Below are 22,362 nucleotides of genomic sequence, written 5' to 3' on the forward strand. Positions count from 1 at the left end.
CCAAGATTCAAATCACAGATCATATGAAGCTCAAGAAGAAGGAAGACCAAAGTATGGATGCTTTGGTCCTTCTAGAATGAGAACAAAATACTCACAGGAGCAAATATGGAGATAAAGTGTGGAGCAGAGACTGAAGGAAAGGCCATCCAGAGACTGTCCCACCTGGGGACTCATCCCATATACAGTCACCAAACCCAGATACTATTGTGGATGCCAAGAAGTGCATGCCGAAAGGAGCCTGATATGGCTGCCTCCTGAGAGGCCCTGCCAGAGCCTTACAAATACAGAGACGGATGCTCGCAGCCAACCATTGGATTGAGCATAGGGTCCCCAATAGAAAAATTAGAGAAAGGATCTAAGGAGTTGAAGGGGATTGCAACCCCACAGGAAGGACAACAATATCAACCAACCAGTCCCCCAAGAGCTCCCAGGGACTAAGCCATCAACAAAGGAGTACACATGGCTCCAGCTGCATATGTAGCAGAGGATGGCCTTGTCATGTATCAATGGGAAAAGAGGCCCTTGGTCCTATGAAGGCTTGATAGATGCACGAGTGTAGGGGAACTGAGGGCAGGGAGGTGGGAGTAGGTGGGTAGGTAAAGGAACACCCTCATACAAGCAGGGGGAGGGAGGATGGAATAGGGGGTTTCCAGGGGCCGGGGGAGATCAGGAAAGGGGCTAACATTTGAAATGTAAATAAAGAAAATATCCAATAAAGAAACAAAAAAAAAACAAAAAAAAAACAAAACCAATGCTTGCACTGAGGAAATTAGCTATTGATTTGAGGTAGGGGATAAATTCCTATACTTCGCACCGTACACTTAAAACTGTTGTCACATGAAAACTGCCGGTTCCACAGTGACTAGCCCAGGTAGGAGGACAAGGTGACAAGGAGAATGCCATATTCTTTAGAAACAAATGAACTACAAGACAAAGCAACAAACACATCCAAAAAAAAAACCAAAGGGCCATTGGTACAAAACGATGGCTCTGAGTCCTAGTATTAGATGGTGCCTACCATACTGTTTTGTTTTTACATTGTGAGACATATCTTACTTTGTAGCCAAGGATGGCCTTCAACTCATGACTATCCTCCTACCTTGGCATTTTGATTGCTGGGAGTACAGACATGAACAACCATGCTGGACTCCACAAATTTACTCTTACTATAAAACTTAAGGAATAAAGAGAGCCCAAGCTCTCTCTGTCCCTGTTACCTGTCACCACCATAAGCTTCTCTCCTCTCTGTAACACAAAAGGAACTTTACTTAGACTTCGTGACACTGTGCCTGGTGGAAACGGCCAACCTGTAATATATCTCCATCTATATTTAGGTTATAGAATTAGATCCCAGTTTAGTGAGCTTTCATCTCCTAACGTGGGATGTTTCCCGAGGCTGCCTGAATTAGATTTCCTACTCATTCGTTTCCTGAAAGCCAGGATTCAAAGACCTTACTTCCTAGCTTCTTGCTTCTTTCGTCATTTCACGACACTTCAGATTTCATCAGTAGTTTGGGGAATTCAAAGAGGGATTTCATTTCCTAACAATCTGTAAGGATGGGAGACGATGAAACTCAGTGATGTGGGTTAGATAAGAGTGTGCTGACTCTAGTCTTTCAGGGCTAGCCACTTGTCCTTTGTGGGTCAGATGGCTAACGTTTGAAATGAGCACCTCAACTGATCGGTCTATGCCACCATACCTGGTTGAGTCAGTGGCATTGAGAGCTGATGGCAAAGAGATCAACCAGTTCAAGAAACAAAAAGAACCCAAAGGGGTGTGTCTTCCACCCGAGAAAGTGTGCCTACCATGGCTAAATTGCACGGAAGGAGGGATTCATGCCGGGGTGAGAGTCAAGTGATATGACTTGCTGCTTCTCTCCCCAAAACGGAGCAGAATGTACAACTGCAGACTTCGGTTGCCTGAAAAGTAGTCCCTGGAACACAAGCATCACTTTTAAAGTCAAGGAAAGAAGCCAAAAATAAAAGGCAGAACTTTAAAAATGGCAGAACCTTAAAGCCATAAAAGGTTTAGGGTGTGGCTCAGAGGTAGAGCACCTGCCTACAATCACCCAGGGAGGGGCTAGTGGGTATGGCTCAGCAGTATAGCATATATGCTAAGTCTTGTTTTAGATTCCTAAGACCTTTAAAAAATGCTGGAACCAAAACTTAAAGTATAAGGAGTGACACATCCTTCTCCCTCCTGGCTGAACCAAGCATAGGAATATATTGGACAGAGATGATGAAGGCACACTGGACACCATAAACAATTATAATACCCATCCCAGAATCAGGGTATTCAATGGGTTCCAGGCCTGTTAGATACCTGTTCCCACCCAGAAATCCCTTCAAGCCAGCAGGCCAAAAAAAAAAAAAAAAAATTCTTAAGACTACTTTGTCTACAAACAACATGTGCCCCAAAGCAAGGAATCAAGCAGGTATAAGAGGGACAGAGAGTTTTACTCTAATTTTAACAACCGGGAGGGCTTTGCCTGCCATGTTTGCCCTGACTGAAGACAGCAGTCAACCTCACTGAACAATCTAAAGCCTGGGAGGTTTCTCTTCCTCCTCTTGCAGATAAAAGAACGGTATTTCTATTAACCTACAAGATAAATACACACCATGGTAAGCAGCTGGCAAAAATGTATAGCCAGCACTGAGCTGCAGGCCCCTTTGGGCAACCGGGGTAAATTTCCTGCTCTGCTCATAGGAGCCACGCTTCTTCTCATTTCACACCGTGTGTTTAGCTCATGGACCGTGAATGTCATCTACTTCATTTCTGGGAAGCTTATGGTCAAGTCTATGACTCATCTTTCAGTATAGGGTCAGAGATATACTTTGAATAGTTGCCCAGTTTGGGGTCTGCCTGTTAGTCCTTGGTTCATTTATTATTTATATATTTGTTAGTTTTGGTGTCTTTCTTCCTTCCTTCCTTCCTTCCTTCCTTCCTTCCTTCCTTCCTTCCTTCCTTCCTTCCTTTCTTTCTTTCTTTCTTTCTTTTTCTTTTTTTCCTGAGGCAGGGTTTCTCTGTGTAGACTTGGCTGTCCTGGAATTTGCTCTGTAGACCAGGCTGGCCTCAAACTTACAGAGATCTGCTGCCTCTGCTTCTGGGATTAAAGGTGTGTACCACCTTGATTTTATTTCCTTTTCTTTCCCACCACTGCTAGTCTCTGCCTTGCTTGCAATAGCAAGCCAACTCTACCTAGGCAAGCTGTTGGCAAATACAGAACTGAATAACACAGCCAGCTGAAGGGCAGTCAGGCATGGTGACAGGCGTGTGACGCTTGGGGTCAGTGAACTCAGACTCGGATTAGGTTTGTTACAGGCTTGTGAGGACAGTGGCTGTCTGACCTTAGTGTCCTCAGACACATAGTAGAGAAGTGTCTAGCCTGGGCGGTCACTGATATCCTTAGCAGGGATCAGCCAGACACAAAGTAGGTGCTTAAGACAAACTGCCCATTATACTTTCCTTCGACTGTAGGCAAAATTGGCAGAAATCCCACCCGAAGTCCCCCAGACAGCCCAGGCAACTCTACACTCCAAGGAAGTCAGCTGACCTCAGGATGGTTGGTCCTGGCTAGGAACTGGCAAAGCAAAGACAAAAGACTGGAGTCTGTTTACTCTCAGAGGCTGATTCTGCCATGCTGGGGGCATGGCCCCTTGCTGCTACCCGAGGCTGCCTTTGTGGGGTCTGAGCAGCCTACATATGACACCTGGCATGAAGCTCTGTCTAAAGCAAGTGTCTGTCAGGGAAGTATTCAAAGTCAAGTCTGCCGACTTCTCTGAGAATGGTCTGTCTTGAGTTTTCTACCTCGGCTGCCTGCCCCACATCACTCAGTGAGATTCTGGGCCACTTTCTGCAACTGTCATTCAATTCTGGCTCCAGATTGAAACCTCATTTGAATGTTAACAAGCACAGCAATTAAGAGGGCCGATCTGTTGCATACACATCACAGAACACATTTGAAACCCAAATACAAATATTTCAGTCTGCCCTGGGTAGGAATAAGCCTGCTGAGCTATATGACTTGCAAACTGAATGCTCTCAAACATGTCATTTCATGTTGGGTCTCAAAGATGGCACCACTACGGGGAGGGGGAAGCTAGACTCAAAGATCATTATATGATCACACGGTACTAGGATGGGGGACAGATTAGTGGGTAGGAGCACTTGCTGCAAAAGCATGAGGAGCTGAGTTTGGATCCCTAGTGCCCAAGGCCAGGTGTGGCCTTGTACACATCTGCAATTCCAATGCTGTGAGGGACAGAGACAGGAAGATGATTGGGGCTTGCTGGCTGCCAGCCTAGCTCTAGGTTCAGTAAGAGACACAGTCTCAATGGGATAAGGCAGAAAGTGGTAGAGCAGAACCCCTGGCACCCTCCTCTAGCCTTGTACAGAGCACACACTCATGCATATCCACACAGGGGAAGGAAGCAGTATTTAAAAAGAAAGAGGAGAGAAGAGGAGAGGAGAGGAGAGGAGAGGAGAGGAGAGGAGAGGAGAGGAGAGGAGAGGAGAGGAGAGGAGAGAAGAGAAGAGAAGAGAAGAGAAGAGAAGAGAAGAGAAGAGAAGAGAAGAGAAGAGAAGAGAAGAGAAGAGAAGAGAAGAGAAGAGAAGCAAAGCAAAGCCCTGTCCTAGTACAGTGATGATAGATTCAGAAGGAGAGAGAAGGCCTCATTTATCCTGCAGGATCCTGAGTCCTGCTGAGGGGAAGTCAAGGGCTGAAGAGTTAGTTATTACTGGAGGCCAAACACCTCATTTTTCCAGGTAGATGCTAACTTCTCTGGATATGGGTAAGAACATTCCAGAAGTACACACTGCACACATTTCAACTAAAGATAGAAACTATGCTTAAAAAGCTAATTTGATATTTTTAGAAGTTTGGGTTTCTTTGATCTGGCCAAAAGAGGCTTAAACTTCAGCTTCCAACTATTTCAGGCTACACTCCACAGTGCTGGAGGGACTGGGATGTCTTCAGCCCTTCAGCTATTAAGACCCGTGGGTTTCCTTAACCCCACACTGAGGACATGGATGTGCAGGCTGCACGTGCAGTGAAGGGCTCTTACAGAGAGGATCTTAGCAGATCTAAACAGAGCTGAATTCTGGAAGTGTGACTTGGGGAATCATCTGTGACACTTTGAGCTCAACAACTCAAGTTGTCTCTGCCCCCACTTTTGTAAACAATTCATATAGCCTAGGTTGGCCTCCAATTTGCTATGTTGTCAAGTGCGCATTTGAACTCCTGATCCTTCTCCTACCTCATTGTTCTAGGTTTATGTGCATTTACCACCACCGCTGGTTTATGTGGTGCTAGAGGTCGAACACTGAGCTTTGTACATCCTAGGCAATACTCTCAGGGGAGGAGGGATTTGTTGTTCAGAGGTCAGAGTTTGCTTAGAATGCAGATGGCCATGGGTTCCATCCTAGCACCATAAACAGCAAAAATAAAGACAGCAAGCAACAGAGATGGTGGACTAGTTAGATAGACCTAGAAGCCCACAGAGTTAGGTCTCCTGGTGCCCACTTCTTGATATGCATTTGGTATGAAAATATTCTCCTTATTTGATTTGTTTGTTTATTCAACGCTGGAGATGGACCAGGGACTTGTACATGTTAAATGAATACTCTATCTACCACTGAGCTACACCTCCAGTCCCCCACTGGGGGATTCTAGGCAGGAGCTCTACCACTGAGCCATGCCCCTAGCCCCTCACTGGGGGATTCTAGGCAGGGGCTCTACCACTGAGCCACGCCCCCAGCCCCTCCCTGGGGGATTCTAGGCAGGGGCTCTACCACTGAGCCACGCCCCCAGCCCCTCCCTGGGGGATTCTAGGCAGGGGCTCTATCACTGAAGGACAGTCTTCTACTCCTTTTGTTTTATGTGAAGATAGAGAAAACAAAGGATAAAACCCCACCACTTCTGATTACTCCAAGTTGCAGACACCCTGGAGAACTATTAACTACAAGGATTTTGGGTATCCCAGTCCCTACAATTTCATGTTCCATATAAGGAAAGGGATCTGGAGAGGAAACGACTTGTCTAGGAATAATCCTGATTGTGTGTTTCTAGGGACACTTTATGGATCTTTTCAGAGTGTGATACACAAATCACCCCTTCATGTAGCATGTTAGGGATATGGTTTAATTAAATGCACACAGCTCACAGAGCCTGTGTTTGTAGCTTTTCAGCATTTAAGATAAACACCCAGGCTGAGCAAGTCACTTTATTTCTTTAGAACCATTATAATGCCATTATTTGAGAAAGAATTTGTGTTCAATGAATATTATATAAGCAATACTTTCAGAAAGCTTCTAAAACCTGCAGTTTCAAATCTTTCCCAACAAAGACAGCATTCAAGCTCTCAGCCCATCTTAGGGCTAGCATGGTTTTAGAAGCTGTTGGAGCTGTATTAAGAGACACTAAGTCACAAAGGTGTTAAATGGAGAAAGATTCCAAATAACTCCTTTTCCAAAGATATCTAGGGCTGGGGCTATGCAACAGAATCAGTGGGGATGTGACAAATCCATTCCATGTGAAGGCTCTGGACGACACTGAATAAACTGTCACTGGTACCTTTAAAAAGAATTCCAGCCTAAGTTTTTGTTGGTGGGACAGGGTCTCATGTATCCCAGACTGGTCTGGAACTCTCTATGTAGCAGAGGATGACTTTGAACTTCTGATCCTCCTGCCTCTACCTCCAGAATGGTGAGATGACAAGCATGTCACACCCTATTTATTCAGTGGTGGGGATAGTGTTTAGGGCCTCATGCAAGCTATACAAGCACTCCAGACCTCAGGTAGGTTTCAGAGTATTCCTACTGCCTTGGTCTTTTGACATCATCTGATTCCATCATCCAAGCCCCAGCACTGAGAGTGAGTGCACATCCATCACACTGCAGAATTCAGCCCGAGGGACCAGACCAGACGGTAATAAAAAAAACTACATCTATTTCTAACACTGCCTTTCAGAGAAGAGTGACAGGAGAAACGACTAAACTTCCAGACACAGGACTCTTGTGCCAACCATGTGTCAATACACCAGGCACACCACTCCTCAGTCAAGGACTAGGAGGGGCCGCTGGCTGGGGAACAGGCCTAGGCCCCAAGGAGCTGATCTTGCTGGCACTCGTAGAACCAGGGCAGTTGTGGAGAGCTAGGCATGCCTTCCATTCTTGACTGTGCTTCAGTGAGGACTTGAGAGCCATGAAGACAGGGCCTGGGGCCCTTGGTGACACTGAGGTGTGCCAGGGAGGTGGCAACAGCTGTGTGATATCCAGCAACTCTGTCACAGCTTGGCTGATCATGTCTACCTGCCCTTGTATAAATTAGGGGAGCAGGGCTTTCTGGAACACAAATGTGACCATGCCACAACATGCATGAGAGTGAGCTTAGCTCCTATTCTAGCTGTGCTCATGTTGCTTGGTATAGTGCCTGGTCCCTGAAGACACTCATAGAGACACACTGAAGTAAAGGCCAGCTGCCTCCTGGATGCAGAGACATAACAAAGAGGATGGCCAAGTGATAGCTCTTCTTTTTACTACCACTTCTCTTTCATTCTGGTTTCTTCCACAGTAGGCCAACTCTGCCTGACAGTGTGGCCAACTGGGCAGAGGTCTTGGTACATACAAGGGAGGGAAGGGCCCTGCTCACTTACAAAACCCTTCCTCTGCATTCCCTTTCATATTTTCTCTCTTCCTTCAATCCATAAATAAAAATGTTTATATATGCTGCTTCTAGTTCCTCATGCCTCTGAAGTCTAGCACAAGCTAGATCTCTTCTCCCAACACCCTTCACTTTCTCTAGAGTATTCCCCACTTACAGATGACACAAAAGAGCCCAAAACAACAGGTAGCTTCATTTTCCCTTCTAAGAATAAAAAGAAGCAAATCGCAGGCCATAAAATCAACTGTGGTTATGGCCTCTATGGGTGACTAAAGATCTCAGAAGTCCACTAGGTCAGCTGTGGTGAGGCGGGGAGTATCTCTGGGCAGCAATGGGAAAGAAGCTGGCCATACTGGGCTCTATGCCTTATAGGGCAGGAGTGGCTCTCAGGGAGATGATTTTGCTTCTTGTATACTAGCTCTGCAGTCCTTAAAGCTCTGTGCATATCTTTGTCTCTGGCTTACCATGTATATAGTATCCTATATAGGCAAGACTGAAGACTAGCACAGATGCTACCCTAAGAACAACAGGCTAAGGAAAGCTATTTAGCTGTGTCCTCTAAGACTTAAAAGCTCCAGATCAGTGGGAAACCCCCAAATGTCCAGGTCAGTGTCTCCAAAGACATCCCAACCCAAGGTAGAACACCACTCATGGGGCAGCTCAACTCAGAAGAGTATAATAGCTAAGACTTACACACTATCTTTTTGGGGATGTGTTTTCAGATCTCCTTGGCAAGATTTGCCATTGAGACTCCAGATTAGACACCCTTTCGGCATTTTCTACATTATTTGCATTAGATTTGAATAAACATAGTTGCAAAGTCCTTCCTTTAAAAGTAGGCATCTGCTTGCACACATGTCCTGGTTGCACATTGGGATACCTAGAGACCCAAAGCTCCTGGCATCTGACCCAGATTTTTCAGAGTGGGCCACCTCAATTTCTCAAATATAGAAATGCCTTCCTGGGTACATAGCTTGTTTCCCAACTATTTTGGCAGGTGAGGTATCCCAGACCTTTACTTTCTTTAGGTGACCAGAACTGTTCACATGACAAGCTGATATCATATAGCTCCCAACTGCAGATCTGTCTCCACTCCAGGACAGACTGCTCTAAATCTCTCAATAAGGTAATCAAACTGCTTTTTAGATGACAATACCCAGATGGGCTAGCAAGATGAAGATGACACAGTGGGTAAAGGTGCTTGCTATCAAGACGGATGACCTAAATTTGACCCCTAGAACCCGAATGGTGGAAGGAGGAAAGTCGTTCAACCTTTAAGTTGTTTTCTGACTGCATACATGGTATGGCATGTGTCTCTGTTCCTCTTCAGCATCTAGAACATTACAGTATGCCCAGGCATCATATTCTATTCCTCGATGAACTTCCACTAAAGATCAGAAATCCTCATTCATGGCCTCAAAAATCACTTTTGGAGGGAAAAAAATGGTCTCAGTGTTTTGAGTGTGGATCACTGTGCTATGTTGCCTGTAGGGAGATAGGCAGTTTCTTCTCCAGAAAACACGAGCTCCCAAAGCTTCTGTGGCACAATTAAACATTTAACTCTTGGACTGGACAGATGGCTCAGTAAGTAACCTGTTTGACAAACAAGTATGAAGACCTGAGCTTAATTCCCAAAATTCACATAAATCCACCAAGCTTGATAGTGGTCACTTGTAAACCTAATACTGGGAAAGCAGAAACAGGAGGATCTCTGGGGCTTGCTGCTTAGCCAGCCTAGCTTATTTGGTGAACTAAGGATTCAGTGAGAGACCAAATAGCACCTGGTTTGTGGTACACTGCCTGTTTGTCATTGGCTTGGATATACTGGTACATAAAGCACACCCAGAGACCAGGGATATAGTTCAACTGTAGAGCACCTGCTTAGCATGTACAAAGCCCTAGGCCAAAAGTCTGAAATCTCAAAGTGGACAGGTTCTGATGAAGTCATATTACTCTTATGAGGTCCCAACAGATGTACTTCAGGCCACATTAGTATGCATTAGAATCATATCCTGTTCCTAAATGACAGTTCACAAAGCCTATGTCATGACCATGGATGGATCAGAAATGACCTTCTTCATGAACTTTGTTAGCAGAGCAGACTCACTGATGCTCCTGTAGAGACCTGGCAAGAACTGTGGCTTTGTTCTTTTGGATGTTTTCTGGGTAAAACCCCCAAAGCTGGATCAGATATGATTCTTTACCTCCAGACCTGCCATTTCTGAGGACGTCCAGGACAGAAAGCATGCCAATGGCTGCTTCTGCTGGGGCAGTCTCATCTTTGTTAGCTACTATCAAGTTAGGAAGGGCTCAGAGGCAGAGAAGCTGAGGACTCTATAGAAGTGTCACCCATAAAACCTTACTTATGCATGCAATCATTTATGTAGACATATTCACATATGTTCTTGCAAATACATGCAGACCCCTGCAATATGAGTATTAGGGATTGAACCTAGGGCTTTGTACATGCTAAGTGGGTGCTCTACAGGTGAACTATATCCCTGGTTCCTGGGTGTACTTTATGCACCAATATATCCAAGCCAATGACAAACAGCAGCGCAGCATGGGCCAGGTGTTATTCTGAATACTCTATTTAATCTAATACAGTTCATCCACAAGGCTACCCCAGTGTGGCCAGCTGATAATGCCTGAGGCACAGAGAGTTAAGAGGTTTGTCCCAGGTCATACAGTAAGTGGGGCCTGGGCAGTCTTGGCCCTTTGATGTGTGACTCTCAGCTATGACTATGTGGTACCTACCAGGTATGCGGACACTAGAGAATGGAAAAATGTGAACTAGAAACCCAGGAGAGGGATCCCTACAGTTAACTGCTAATTAGACCCTTCTCCTGACAAACACTTTCTATACCTTGCACTCTGAGTTATCTGTGAAAAGATTTATCCAAGCTAATTTGCTGTTTACTGTGATTTTAATAAAACAAAACCCGACAGGGGTCCATGCTCTGTCATTTCTCCATAATGACCCAACTACATCCCAGGCTCCACCAAATTCCTCAAGGGAAACAGCTTTGGTGGCAGGGGTATGTGGCTGGGGCTCCTCACCTCCTCAGATCTCAGTGAAGCAGAGTGGTTGGGAGGTGACATGAGCCCCTAAGACTCAAGGCCCCCTGCCCTGCTCCCCACAGAATGACTTCCTTTTAAAAAGGCTCCACCTCCCAAAGGTTCTACAACCTCTCAAAACAGCATTACCAGCTGCAGACCAAGTGTTCCAACACAGGAAGAGGGGTGGGGTAGGGGTGAGGCTGTTCCACATTCAAACAGTAACAGTTGCTGAGGTGAAGTGACTTTGGACTAAATAAGGTCCTACCAAGATAACAGGCTCCAGATGGTAGAGACTTGTCAGTAGTTATAGGTATATACTGTTACAGAGGATTCATGTTAGGTTCCAGGAAAGCCTTTTTTTTTTTTTTTTTAAAAAAAAAAAGATAATAGTTCCTGCTGATTGAGTAAAAAGTAATTGGCTGGTATTTTCAAATGGAGAAAAGGGCTGGGGTGGGAGAGGGTGGTGGCTAACTCAGTATCAAGACGCAGCTCAGCCCCGGTCTACAATCCTTGCCTTCTACGTTCCATAGAATGGCATTCCCTCACCACCACCACCGCAAGTGTACCAGCATTCAGTGAAATCAAGACCAAACTTGCATATCAAGCATCTAAAGAAGAAGCTGACTTAAGGTGGAGTGCTTACCTAGCACAGATGAAGCCCTGGGTTCGATACCCAGCACTGACAAAACTGAGTGCAGTAGTACACACCTGCAATCCTGACACTTTGAACGTGGTGGCAGAGGAGCATCAGCAGTTAAGTCAACCCCAGATCCTGAGGGAATTTGAGACCAGTCTAGAATATTGCCTCAAAACAAAAACAAACAAGACCCTTAATAGTTTATTAATTCTTTGGAAATTTTATGTAATGTATTTTAATCTTATGCCCCACATTCCTCCCAGATCCACCTACTTCCTCTCTAATTTACGTCCTCTTTTGTTTGTTTGTTTCCCTCTCTCTCTCTCTCTGTCTCTCTGTCTCTCTCTCTCTCTCTCTCTCTCTCTCTCTCTCTCTCTCTTTCCCAATTAAAAAACCCACCAATTTGTGCTGACCCTATACTCCCAGGCATGGGGCTATCCATTTGTAGCAGTCAACCTATTAGAGGCCACACTCTTACAGAGTATTTCTCCCTCCCCCAGAAGCCATACGTTGTCCATTCTTCCTCAGGGGAGGGGACTTACAAGGCTCTCCTCCTTCCATGTTAGGATATTGATTGGCTCGATCTTGTGCTGGCAACCAAATAAGGTGTTTTGTTTTTGGAAACTCTCATATGGAGCCTTGGCTGGCCTAGAACTGTCACAAGATGAGGCAGGACTTGTACTCACAGAGATCACTTATACTCACAGAGATCCATCCAGCCTGTCACTGCTTCCTGAGTGGTGGAATTAAAGGCAAGTGCTGGGCCTTTTCTTTATAAAGTAAGAGATACCAAAAGAGCACAACAAATTCAGTGGATGGAACATTGTGGTTCTGCGTGCTAAGTGTGTATATCCTAAACACACATGTGCAGGTGAATTGCAGGAAAATATGTAAAAGCTGTCTTCCCAGTTCTTTAGACAGCCAGCTCCTTGCTGAAGGGAGGAGGATGCTCTGTTGGGAGGGCTTCTTCCTTTTCAGTTGTGTCTAGCATGTGTAATGTCTAGCATGTAGCACACATTACACATGCATATGTGAGTGCAGAGAGGCAGATGTTTGTGCTGGGTGACTCTCTACTATACTTACTAAGGCAGCCTCTCCCTGAACCCTAAACTCTCTGACTCAGCTAGTGTAGCTAACAAGCTTGCTCTAGGAATCCCTTCCCCATTTGGAGCCCACCTGACACTGGTGTGGGTGCTAGGGACCCACAATCCTGCCCTCATGCTTCTACAGCAAGAAGCTGGATCACTGTGTCATCATCCCAGCCCCACAACTGCTTATTTTGTTCCTGGTGAACAACATAGTATTTGGTTTGGTTTTGTTTTGTTTTTTTAATATTTTTTATTAGGTATTTTCCTCATTTACATTTCCAATGCTATCCCAAAAATCCCCCATACCCTCCCCCCCACTTCCCTACTCACCCACTCCCACTTTTTGGCCTTGGTGTTCCCTTGTACTGGGGCATATAAAGTTTGCATGACCAATGGGCCTCTCTTTCCACTGATGGCCGACTAGGCCATCTTTTGATACATATGCAGCTAGAGACAAGAGCTCCGGGGTACTGGTTAGTTCATATTGTTGTTCCACCTATAGGGTTGCAGTTCCCCTTAGCTCCTTGGGTACTTTCTCTAGCTCCTCCATTGGGAACATAGTATTTGTTACGACAGTACTTTTAAAGTAGGCAAAGCATAGGGTAGGAAATTGCTGTGGTCCTGCCCCTAAGGAGCCCAGCCCGTACTCTGCCACAGCTTCTTCCAGTACATGTCTTCTGGGATTGTGAGAACGCTCTCATGCACTTCCTAAGTTGTTTTCTCCCCTCCTTATCCTGCTGCCCATTCTACAGACTTGCCACCAGCATGATTTTTAATGATTGTGCAATACTTCAAAGTGTGGCTAGTCTTGGCTACTTTTAAAAATATACGGCTTCCCTTGTTCGAATAACAGCTGATCTGGGGCTAGAGGAACAGATGATCCTGTGCACTGTGAATTTCCATGTGGGGCTGCCATAGGCCTCACCTCCCAAAGGGTTGTGCAAAGACAATTTCACCTAAGACTAATGATGAGGATGATAGCTAACACAGCTGGACCAGAGAGAGGGAGGGGAGGGGGGAGGGGGAGGGGGAGAAGGCTAAGGCGCACATGCACTGGCTGCTCTTCCAGAGGATCTAGGTTAAATTCCCATAGCCACATGGTGGCTCACAACCATCTGTAACTCCAGTTCCAAGGAAGCTGATGTCCTCTTTTGGCCCATACACATAAAAATAAATTTAAACAGAATTTAAAGAGCGTCGTTGTTTTGTGTACTGAGCTGGGTCCTCACAGAAACCTTGAATTTCCCATAATCGATGAACAGGGGTGACAAAGACACATGGATGGCACCTGTTTCCAAGTCAGTGCCTCCCACATTACACCCAGATTCACAGCTCTGTGCTTGAGGGCTGGCCTGTCATCTAGCTCTGCTTGGATAACCCACTATATTCTCAAATTCTCCAAATGCCAATTCTGTTCCTGACTGCCACCCCTGCAAACCTAATCCCTTGAAGATTTCTGTCACAGAGACCCACACAGCCCTAGCCAGAGGGCTGAGCTTCCCCTGTGCCCAGCACCTTCATCCCTTACTTCCATCCATGGCCACTTCAGGTTTTTCCCCCACTACACTGAGATGCCTTGCTCACGTTCCTTGTTTGAACTGGGCAGCCACAAATGAACATTTACCAAGAGGGAAGAAGAAGGCGCTACCTTGCCAAACAGTCAAAGCTACATAGGTGTTCAGGAAAAGAATCTCTTCTGGCCCACCCGGTTCTCTTTCTATGACCTGGTCCTTGTGACATGCATAATAGCACACTTGTAATCCCAGGGATAGAAGGACAATTGAGTTTGAGGCTAACCTGGGCTATATAATGAGATTTCATTAGAGCACACCCACACTCACCCAGAGAAAGGGGTGAGGTGGCAGGAAGAAGAAAACATATTAAGGGGCTTTTCTAAGTTTTCTCCAAAGCCACAGCTCCTTGTTAAGAAAAGGGATCCCACAAATTAGTCACGTAATTTAATATTGGTCCCTCCACGCATGAATCTCCTTAGCAAAACCTAAAACAGGACAGGACAAACATTAAGAGCTTTACTACAAATAAAACAGGTCCCAGAGAAATTACAATATATAGACACTAAAGAGAGCCTTCAAGTACACAGTGAGTGACTGAAGTCTAAGATGAAGGAAACCTGCTACAAACATCTCTCAAAATGTACTTTAAGGGACTATGTGCTGTGAAGCAGCTGTGCCAACCTGGGGCATCTCAGTGGCGGTAAAATCTTATTAGAATAGCCAAAGAACAATGTTATTCTGAAAGGAGTTGCAAAATGAATCTGGTTATTGCCCTATAAAGAGGTAAGCATGTAACTAGGCTTAAAAGGGTCCACACGTTGCACCATGTTCAAACAGAAAACCTGTCCCACAGTAAGATCCTAAAGAGAACACGTTCCCATTAATTAAACAATGAAAACAGCAGCTTCCCCAATCAAGCAGGAACAAACATGACAGGAAAGAATATACTTCTTGTACAAGGGGAAAAAAGACATGCACACAAAGAGGGTGAAGCTGTGCACTCCACCCTCAATATCATCAGTTTCAACAGAAATAATTAGAGGTTTGACGTGAGCTTCCTTCCCTGCCTGATTCACAGCACCCGAGAAAGCAGAAGGGCTGTGGCTGGTCCTGAGAAAGGGGTATCCAGGGCTCTGTGCTCAAACTAGTCAGATGCCCACATTAGGGAGAGTTGTATCTGATGGGCAAATGACCAGAATGACAAATCATTTAGAGAATAGAATATATATATATATATATATATAAATCTAATATGGTATAAGGTGACATGGGAATACAGCACCAGCTGTTGAGATGAGGGAATGGGAGAAAGGACAATCCAGAAATGATGTGACCCCTGCTTCCTAATTGTTTCACGCACACCAACCTCTGTGTTTCCTGAAAGTAAAGGTATCAGGGAGACTGAGGCAGGAGAATTACAGATTTCAGGCCTGCCTCAGGAATGCAATGAGAACTTGTACCCAAATAAAAAGTTTAAAAAGGAAGATTGGAGATAGGGTCTACAACAGCTGGAGACCATGGCTCAGTGGAAAGTGCTTGGCCAGCATGTACAAGGCCCTAGATTCAAGTCCCAGTATTGCCAGCCCCTCCAACAAAGACCAAATCGCTAGTGATACAAGAGCACCTACCTGTTCAAACAATAATTAAAGACTCCAGGTCACATAACCACCTTTTTGGCCACCTATCCACTGAATGAAGTCCTCAGAGTTCTGCTGTTTCACAATGCTCTCAAGTTCTGCAGCAGCACCATGTCACTAATGCCATTCTCTTCCCACCCTTCCTTAGGGGCCATTCCCCTCCCCTCCCCTCATCTTAGTGAGTTCTGCAGTACCATACATACCCCTGCCCACCTCTGGGGTGTAACATTCTAGAGGGCCACTCTTTTTACATCCAAACACCTGTATTTAACAAGGCGAGACAGCAACATAACCCTGAACAGGAAGTGTTCCAGAAATATATCCCAACAGTGGGCTCCCTTCCTTTTTTTTTTTTTTCTTCGAGACAGGGTTTCTCTGTGTAGCCCTGGCTGTCCTGGAACTCACTCTGTAGACCAGGCTGGCCTCAAACTCAGAAATCCACCTGCCTCTGCCTCCCGAGTGCTGGGTTTAAAGGTGTGCGCCACCATGCTAATTGTAATCACTTTTGAGCACTTTGCAAGGCACTACTCCACTGCACTAACTTTAAAACACAGGATGCTAACACTGAGAGTGTGGAATCACCCTTCACAAACAATGGTCAATACACAACATGTTAGGATCCTGAAAGCTCAGTGGTCCATACTGTGGTAACCTCCATTTATGAATACTGGGGAAAAACGCTCAAGTCAATAAAGTGCTTGCCTTGCAAGAACCAGGTCCATTAAAAACAAACAAACAAACAAACAAACAAACAAAACAAAACAAAACACCCCAGAGGATCACATTTGTGTAACAAAGCTTCAGAGGCAGAGACAGGCAGACCCCTGGCTTTCTTAGTGTGTTCCAGGCCAATGAGAGACCCTGCCTTAGAAAACAAAGTTGGGGTGGTGAGATGAAATTGCTTATTGTACAAACTGACAGCCCAAGTTGGATCCCCAGAATCCATAAGGGAAGAAGAGAAAGTTGTTCTCTGATCTCCACATGTCAAATGCATATCAGTGTGCCCTCTCGTTCTCGTTCTCTCTCTCTCTCTCTCACTCACACACACACACACACACACACACAAACCATGCCATGCATTGTTCAATATTTGCTTATGCTAGCTATATGTGCATGCATTTGTGTAGTCTTTTTCTTTTTTCTCTTAAATTTGGTTGAGGGAACATGTGTGATTCTTATATTAAGTCATATCATGATTTTTTTCCATGTCATTTTTTGGGGGACTAGGACTGTTGAGACATGGTCTTGCTGTGTAGCCAAAGCAGCCTAGAACTTGGGGTCCTTCCATAGCAGCCTCACGAATCCTGCGATTACAGGTGTATAAAACGTGTTTGGCATTTTTTTCTTGCTTTTAATAAACAGTCTTGGAAAATAATATCATTTATATAATTTCAGTGAATTAATCTAACATTAAAAAATACCTCTTCACAGCAAATTGGTTGTTCCCTTTTTTAAATTCACTATTCTTTGGCAATTCCATATATGTATATATGTATGTTGACATTTTTGCCTCCCATTACCCTTTCTTATCTCCCTCCATCCAATTGTATTTTAGTGTTGAGTATAGCACAGGATGCACACTCTTGTTCATGACACTGAGCCCATGCTGAAATTCTCCCCCCAGAACCCTGATTCTTAACTGACAGTTCACAGGAATCTAAAATTCATCAGGTGCTGGTTCTCAAACTGGACTCCAGTAAACATCTTGTGGTACCATTCCAATCTTTTAAAGGATCTCTGAAAGAAAAGTTGATTCAGAATCCATTTAAGTTTTTAAAACTGACCTCTTTGAACTAAATATGCTGTGAGTCAGATCCTAATCTGCGTGTCTGGTGTCACTCCCCAACAAGTAAGTTAGCTGGTGCCAAATATAAGCAGTCTGCTTGCTTCTGCACAGGCTGAGCCTAACACAGAAAGGGAAATGACCTCAGGCAGCATCTGTGGGCCAGTGTCACAGAGGCCCTGTAACCCTGACTGCAGACAAAATGGGCATGCTCGAAGTGATCCTATGACAAGCCTCATTTCAAAACGGGGCTCCGTGTGGCACATATTATGCTAAGAGATGAGGAGGTGAAGACATTGACTTCTACCCACCATATTGGCTCTATTTCTCTCTTTACATTTTTTTTCAGTGTTGAAATGGAGGCTGAACTCAGGGCCTCTTGCATGCTAGCCAGCTTTCCACTGATGAGCCACACCCCCAGCCCTCCCACTGTAAGAGTCTAGACAGGTGCTCTACAACTAAGCCATACCTCCAGCTTCTGACTGGAATATTTCATTTTAACATCTATGTTCAAGTATTTCTGTGCAATCTCACCTTCTATTTGGTGAGACTCCCATCCACAGCATCATGGGAGACCATGGAGCATATAGATTGTTGCTTATCATTGTTATGCAAGGTACACAGTGGATAGATCAGTATGTGGGCAGACACAAGTAATTCTGCAAATGTTTATGCCATAGTGTCCTCCTATCAAAAATGGAGACAAAATAGTACCAGTGAGCATCATGAGGCGGCTATATACAGCAAGACCGGGGGGTGAGGGGTGGCTCAGTAGTAGAGCCCCTGCCTAGAATCCCCCCCCCAGTGATGGGAGGGCTGGGGGCGTGGCTCAGTAGTAGAGTCCCTACCTAGAATCCCCCAGTGAGGGGCTGGGGGCGTGGCTCAGTGGTAGAGCACCTGCCTAGAATCCCCCAGTGAGGGGCTGGGGCGTGGCTCAGTAGTAGAGCCCCTGCCTAGAATCCCCCCCCAGTGATGGGGGGGCTGGGGGCGTGGCTCAGTAGTAGAGCCCCTGCCTAGAATCCCCCATTGGAGGCCTTGGAGGTATAGCTTAATGGCAGAGCACCTATCTAAACCCCAGCAGGTGATGCAAACCCCAGTAAAGCAGTCAGTCCTCTTGTGACACACTGGATATCAAGCCTGGCAAGTACAAGGATGGCAATAATAAAATAATTCCAATGGCCACCATTTATTGAGGCCTCACTTTGAGTCACAATTTGAAATGTTTCTTATTTTCCAGAGTTACCAAGTTACAATCAAGAAGTAAGACACTTGAGCATTCCAACCCTAAAGTGATATGAGAACATTGTGTGTGTGTGTGTCTGTCTGTCTGTCTGTCTTCCCATACATGTGCCCAGAAAAGAAAAGATGTTAGGTATTCTGCTCTATCATGCTCTGTCTCATTCCTTTCAAACAGGGTGGTGGCATTGAGCCTAGAGCTAGGCTACCATCAGCAAGCCCCAGAGACCCTCCTATCTCGCCCACCCCTCACAAACACTGAGATAAGCATGTCTACATTCTTTGTTCAGTGTGAGTGCTATCGATGCAAACTGGGTCTTCATGCTAAACAGTCACAGCTCATATGCATTGAGCTATTTCCTCAGACCCCAGAAGGTGACTCCTAAAAGCAAACGGCATCTACTTTACTTGATGCTGTGAGACAAAATAGAGCTACAGTCGACAGCACCCTGGCACCAGCCTGAGCCTCAGCCTAGAGTCCAGATAATCTGTATTTAGTTCATGATGTAAACCTGGACCATCTCATTCTCTCACCGTGCACCAGTTTAAACCATCATTACTCACCACTCTGTGTATTCACTTGGAAACTCAGAGCAGTGTGGCCCACTCCCACATCTCTTCCTAAAGGAGAAAGGAGATGAGCCTCACTTGCATAGCATGAGTTTCCCTGAAGATCTTCCCAAGAAGGGTACAAACCCACACGACAACTCTGCAAGTTTACTAAGAAGGCTGGGCAAAAACACAGAGAGAAGTTTCCTTCTGGTATTTTCCTGCAAGAAGTGTCTGATTGTGAAAACCAGCCCTGTACTTGAAGGTTCCCCACTGCACCAAGTGTGATGTCAGCTGCCTTTATTTATTACCTATTTGAAGGGAAGGGGGGTGGGGGAGAAGAAAATTTCCTGTTCCTTCCCTAACAAGATGAGTCACAATTTCCAAACATCAATCAATCCTTGAGTCAGAGTGGAGTAAGGAGAGGAAACGGCTGCAAGGCCTCCCACCACGAGCACTTCTGAGAACCATGGAAAATCAGGAACCCCGAGGTGCTGACTCCACTTCCCCACTCCTTCTTACACAGAATCACACAGCATGTGGACCACAGACCACAGGCACAAGAGCTCACAGCTCAGTTCTTCTGCTTCCTCAAGTGCTAATAGTACCGATATTATCATTCATGGTCAGCATGCACTTCGGCAGATGCAGAAACATGGAGGTGGGTACGATGTCCAGCTGCAGAGCCATGAGCACAGAGGAAAGGCAGCAGGCAACAGAACACACAGGAGCGTGACACTACACACAGTCAGGTGTGTACAGATGGCTGTGGTGTGGCGACAAGGAAACTAACAGATCAAGATTGGTGGCTAGGGCTCCATACACATTGTGGGGCTGACACCTCCACAGAGAACATAGTGACAGCAGCAGGGACTCAACAACCCACACAGTAAGTAAGCAGAGAAACACACAGCACAGCAAAGTCAGCTCCACGGGGAAGCTGTGGCAGTGCACATCGTGCTGGCCTAGGACTTGAGGATTTCTAACAAGTTCCCCAGGTAAAGAACATACTGTTCCTTCAACCACAGCCCAAGGGCCAAATCTAATCAGTATCCCACTCGCTCGCTTGTTTATTTTAAATAACATTCCATCAAGCCATGGGTCCCCTCACCACCTACATATGGTATGAGGCACTCTTCCAGCAGAGGTGAGAAGGCACCAGAAGCTGAATGGTCGTCCAAGCCCGTAGGGACTGCATTTACCATGTATGTTTGCCATCCCTCACTGACGGACACGAGCAGACCAACAAAGACAAACTGTTCTGCTCAGTGGGATTCTAGGTATCACACTAACCCATGTTGAGTAACTTTCTTTTCTGCAGGACTTTTAGGACCCTGGTAATTACTGGTGCTATTATTCAGGACCAGACTTCCCAGGAGTGTGCATATTTAGGGTGCTAGGAGTAGATTGTCATCAGGACTAACAACTGAAAGAACGGCATCTTGGGAAGACTGAGTGCAGACAGACAGACTGAAAAGGAGACAAACTGGAGGCAGAGACCAAGTCAGATTGTTGGTACAGGAACTGTAAGTAAGGATGAGAATGTGCACCAAGGAAGGCCAGTAGGCTCTTCCTACAGAGCTCAGATAGTAAGCCATGCTGGTCACATGGCATCTGTGGGAAAGAGGCACCAGGAGACCATCAGGAGGCAAACAGGCATAATTAGACTCCAATAAAACTTTATTTTTGTTTGTTTCTTAAGACAGGATCTCACTATGTAGCCCTGGCTGACCTAGAACTCTGAGATCCTCCTGCCTCTGCACCCCCAGTGTTTTTAACTACATCTCCTCAATGTGTGATGAGAAGTGAGACGCAGAGGATGGTAGTCTTGCATCACACCTGAAACCACAGAACGGCACGCGTCAATGTGGTGAAAAGTAGAACTGTGGCTCTGTACACAGCTGGGGTAGGCGTGCTGGGGACAGAGCCCAGGGCTTCGTGCATGCTAGGCAAGCACTCACCCACTCAGCCCCAGCCTCAGCCCACACCCTGGGTACTGACATCAGAAGTTTATAGAATCTGTGAGTGTAAAAACACCCCCACCCAAACACCTTTTTAAAAAGACGGTGTCAGGTAGGAGCAGCTCACACCTGCCTTTAATTCCCATGCAGCTCAAAGGTCCATCATTCTCTTCTGGTCTCCATGGGCACTCCAACACATGTGATTTACATTCACACAAATATGTACATATACTCTCAAGTGATAGACAGATTCTCATGTATCCCATACTGGACTTGAATGTTTTATGTAGCAGAGGCTAACTTTAAACCCCTGAGGAGGCTGTCCACCTCTGGAGTACTGGGAACTACAGGTTGTCAGCCACCACTCCCAGTTTAGGCAGTACTGGGGGTAGAACCCAGAGCTTTGTACATGCTGTTCAAGTACTCTGCAAGTGTCCTCTTTCAAACATGGAGGTTGTTCTTAGTTTCAATCACACAGACAGCAACATGTAGCTGTGGGCTATGGTTTCCAGTCCAAGGCTATGTGGGAGAATAAAGAGAAGACCATAACTCAAGGCTCGGGGAGTTTGACTTCTTGAAAGGACCCATTTGCCTGTAAAGGCTTTTAGGGAATCCTCCCTTCTCCTCCTCCTCCCTCTCCTCTCAGAAGTCCCACCATCAGTGGCTATGCTGGTAGGCCACTGCCTAGCAAGATAAAACAAGCCCCTTGCCCGACACTAAATAAGTTCCTAAGATGGGCTAGAGAGTCAGTAAAGGGTTTGCTATGCAAGCATAAGGACCTGCCTTTGTACCCTCTGAATTGCCATATAAAAAGCCCAGTGTTGTGGTGCATGCCTGGGGCTCCCTAGGCTAGCCAGTCAAGTCTGAGGCCTGTGAAAGAATCTGTCTCAAAAAGACAAGGTGGACAGCACCCAGAGCAGCAACACTGACTTCTGGCCTCCATACATATGTGTATGTGGGCACAGATACCTGGGTACACATGTACTCTCACACATTCAAAATATTACTATGAAACTCAAACAGAGAAGGTGTTAAACAACACATAGTGAACAACGTTTCTCAAATAATCTGTTTGGGAAAGAACACCCTATGGATTGGTTCAGCTTTGCTTTCTGAGTTGCTAGGGATGAAACTCAGTGCCTCTCCAAGTGAAGCTCTGCACCCCAAACCCAGTATGTGTAGTCCTGGGGACAGACCCCTCAACTTAAATGCTCACATTTTGCAAGTGCTTTACTG

General features: G+C 45.6%; 1 protein-coding gene across 22 annotated transcripts in view; it reads right to left on the minus strand.

Moving 5' to 3' along the window:
• The window catches only part of Cux1 (cut-like homeobox 1), a 319,456-nt gene that overhangs the window by 190,936 nt on the left and 106,158 nt on the right, over positions 1–22,362 (minus strand). The window lies entirely within an intron of this gene.

This window comes from Mus musculus, chromosome 5, assembly GCF_000001635.26.
Source record: "Mus musculus strain C57BL/6J chromosome 5, GRCm38.p6 C57BL/6J".
Classification (NCBI taxonomy): Eukaryota; Metazoa; Chordata; class Mammalia; order Rodentia; family Muridae; genus Mus; species Mus musculus.